Raw genomic sequence first — 4233 nt, 5'->3', positions numbered from 1 at the left:
TTCCCATTTGATTATAAGCCCATTGGACTTAAAATCAAGGCTTGTATTATTTTCTATTGATTTAATTAATTAAATAATTATTTAAATCCTTTATCAAATTAATTATATAATTTCAATCTTGATTTAAACTTATTTATTAATTTAGATACCAGTTTATCTTAATTAATAAATCTGCCATAATTTCTCTTTTCTTCTCAAAATTACACAACTCTGTGAAACTATCAAAAATTGACCTGGTCAACTTTGATAATTCTAATTGATGATTAAATCAATTAATTGAGACTATCTAGATGATTTTATCCAAGGTACAATGGGGACCATGGGCCTATGAAATCAAGCTCCAATAAGTTATCATAAATCTAACAAATAAATTTACTAACTTATTAATTCCTCATGACTCTACTAAAGACTCGGAATTGCACTCTTGAATTCATAGAACACTCTACAACAAATATAGATACGCTATTAATTATCCATTGTTACAACCATAATTGTCACTCAATCCTCTATAGACGGTCTACAATGAGATAGGACTAAAATACTGTTTTACCCTCTCATTGTATTTTATCCTTAAAACACTTAGTTCCTTGTAAATGATATTTCAGTAAACTAATTTAATTACTGAAATGAGATCTCTATCATTTAACACCTTGAACCATACTAAAAGGAAACCATCGTTTCACTTCTTCATCAGAAGCTATAGAAGTTCATATCTATGATTAACACTCCCACTCAATTATACTACCGAGTTCCCAAGATGTAAGTATGGGCTAGTCCGTAGGGTAAGCTGGTAACGAACAAGTCAAAGAACTCAAATAATACAATCAGTTAGAATACTAACCACTCAGAATTGAGATTGAATTGACCTATGGTCAACTATATGATATGACTAGAATAGATAATAACGGTATGTTTACTTATCTTATCAAATGTCAATATCGGTCCAGTTCGATGTAACAAATACATCCGATCCTATCTACTTTGCTAATGTTCTGGAAAGAACATAACACTGTTATGTGTAAGTAGATCATATCGTAGATTGGCAAGTCAGTGTAAATCCTGTGTACTGACTAATCTTAGGACTAACTTATTTTGAACATATAATCATATTTATATTCCACTGTGATTACGTCACTATAAATAAGATTAGCTTTATGCTCGGGATTGAATAGAAGTTTATATTAAACAAATAATAATGAAAATAAAACATGTGAGCAAAGTGATTGACCAAGCCAAAAAATGATTTCTATTCTTTTATTAATAATAAAATTAGATTACAAAGAATTTGAGTTTTAATTAGGGCATAAAACCCCAACAATAGGCTCCTATTTATAGAGTTTAGAGACACCCTTTGAATTTCAAATTCCATCAACCCCCATGACTGTTACCAATGATTAATTGGATTATTATGGAATTAAAAATGAGATTTGTGAATTATTTGGGTTTTTGGAGCCGTTCAACAAAGATTGAAAAAACTGAAGAAAAAAAAATTGCCTGTAATGCACCTGTGGCCACGGCCACTGCTCTCTGTCCACCAACATTCAGTGGCCGCAACCACTGACCATTTTCAGCTCACATTTTTGTGCTATTTTTCCAAACGGTTCCAAACCCTCCCAATTGATTTTGTAACCCCCAAAACACATTATTGGGGTTAAAATCATATCTCTAACAACCATTTCTCATATGGCTTTATGAAATTCATCTCAATATTGTGTAACACCAAATTTACACAATAAAGGGTAATATTTGGAAGTTACAAATTTGTAACACCAAATATGTTACATATTTGGATATATCTCATATATCTAAATATTGTAACTCTCTATTATATGTTACAATATGTGACACTCTTTGTCACATTTATTTAATCTAAAACATTATATTATAATATAATATAATATAATATTACATTATATTATAAAATAATATAACATTAATGGTCTGAGGTCTTAGAAATAGTCGGGGCATTACAATACTCTACTTATCATATATCACTTGAATCAATTGCGTGCACTTGCGTATATATATATTTTCGCGATCAAGTTTTTGGCGTTGTTGCTGGGGACTTATTTTCCAATATCATAGTTAATTGTTATTTGTTCTAATTTGGTTTTTATTTTATTTTATTATTGTTTAACATTTATTTGGACCAAGGCTATATTGTGTTTCAGGAATTGTTGGTATATGCGAGGAAGTAGACAAAACCATGGCTGAGAACCCAAATAACGTTGTCAACAATGCAAATATGGGTAATGCAGCTGAAGTTGATCCACCATTAAGGAATTATGTACTCCCTACTGTTACGGAGATACATTCAAGCATTCGTCCCCCACTATTGAGGCAAATAATTTTGAGATAAAACCCTCAATTATTCAGATGGCGCGAAACTATGCACAATTTGGGGGGTTCCCAAATGAGGATCCAAATCTACATATCACAAATTTTTTGGAGTTATGTGTGACATTTAAAATGAATGGGGTGAGTAACAATGTTGTACGATTGAGACTATTCCCATTTACACTAAGGGACAAAGCTAAGAGTTAGTTGAATTCTTTACAAGCCAACTCTATACTTACTTGGTAAATATTTTCCTCCTGCCAAGTTAGCCAGAATAAGAGGAGAGATTAACAACTTCCATCAACTTGATGGGGAGTCTTTGTATGATGCATGAGAATGATTTAAAGAGTTGCAAAGGAAATGCCCACATCATGGAATTAGAGAAGTGGTTGCTAGTTCATACTTTTTACAATGGCTTGGGGGGCAATACAAGGAAAATTATAGATGCAGCATCAGGAGGAGTGTTTATGAGAAAAAGCGCTAATGAAGCATATGAACTTTTGGAAGAGATGTCTATGAATAACTATAATTGGCCTACTAAGTGTGAGAATAAGAAAGTACCAGGAGTCTTAGAAGTTGATCCAATAGCGCTATTGACCACTCAAGTAGCATCTCTAACCAAACAATTGCAGCAAACTAATCTTGCAGCACAAGCAATGCAAGTACAAAATGTCGTGAGTTGTGAGATTTATGGAGGACCTCATTCTTATGAACAATGCCCGAGCACAGCTAGTTGCTCAACTGATGTGAATACTATGCCCTTGGAACAAGCATAGGTTATAGGTAATTTTTCAAGACCTGCACCCAATGCTTACTCAAATTCCTATATACTTGCTTGGAAAAATCACCTTAATTTGTCTTGGAAAAATAATCAAGGGATCCACAGTACCCACCTCAACAACCCCTCATCAACCAACTTATGGATTACATTCTAGACCATATTATGATCCAAACCCACGCCCATCTCATCTACCACCACATCTTCCAACACAACCTGAAGTACAACCCGACGTACTGAACCAGTTCATGACTGAAACCAGGGCATCTATCAGGAATTTGGAGACACAAATAGGTCAATTGGCTAAAATATTTTCTAGTAGGCAGCAAGGGAATTTGCCTAGTTCTACAGAGGTAAATCCTAAAGAGCAGTGTAATGAAATATCCTTGAGGAGTGAGACTAAGTATGATGGACCTACAATGGATGACAAGGGGAAGAAGACAGAGAATCAACTTGTTACTAGTCCAATACAAGAGGAGGTTACTGAAGATCTTCCAAAGAAAAAGCCAAAATACATCGAACCAACACCAAGGATTCCATATCCTCAACAGTTCCGAAAGGCAAATCTTGGAAAACAATTCTCCAAATTTTTCGATAGCTTTCGAAAACTACACATTAATATCTCGTTTGCTAAGGCACTTGAACAAATGCCAAGTTGTGTGAAGTTTATGAAAGAGATTTTGTCGAATAAAAGGAAGCTAGAGGATTATGAGACAGTGGCACTTACTAAGGAGTGCATCGCGATACTTTAGAAGAAACTACCTCCAAAGCTTAAAGATCTTGGTAGTTTCAATATCCCATGTTCAATAAGGGGTTCAGTAGAAACAAAGGCTTTATGTGATTTAGGGGCCAGTGTGAATCTAATGCCTCTATCAATTAATAGGAAGTTGAATTTGGGAGAAGCTCGGCCAACTACTGTGTCTTTGCAGATGGCAAATATATCAGTTAATCATCCTCATGGAGTGATTGAGGACGTATTGGTGAAAGTGGGTGAATTCATCTTTCCTGCGGACTTTATTATTCTAGATATGGAGGAAGATGAAAATATTCCAATATGTAATGGCCCAACTATTTCTAAGACCTTGGACCATTAAAACTACTAGACATAGCTACTAATT

The 4233-nt window shown here is 34.1% G+C and overlaps 1 non-coding gene across 1 annotated transcript; it reads right to left on the bottom strand.

Moving 5' to 3' along the window:
• Nucleotides 1–2608: 2608 nt before the first annotated feature.
• LOC133802830 (small nucleolar RNA R71) lies at nucleotides 2609–2715 on the bottom strand. Its single transcript, XR_009877576.1, has one exon. It is a non-coding gene; the product is annotated as a small nucleolar RNA R71 (small nucleolar RNA).
• Between the last annotated feature and the right edge of the window lie 1518 nt (nucleotides 2716–4233).

This window comes from Humulus lupulus, chromosome 9 (genome assembly GCF_963169125.1).
Source record: "Humulus lupulus chromosome 9, drHumLupu1.1, whole genome shotgun sequence".
Lineage (NCBI taxonomy): Eukaryota > Viridiplantae > Streptophyta > Magnoliopsida > Rosales > Cannabaceae > Humulus > Humulus lupulus.
The sequence above is the reverse complement of the archived record's forward strand: the minus strand, read 5'-3'. Positions and strand labels throughout refer to the sequence as shown.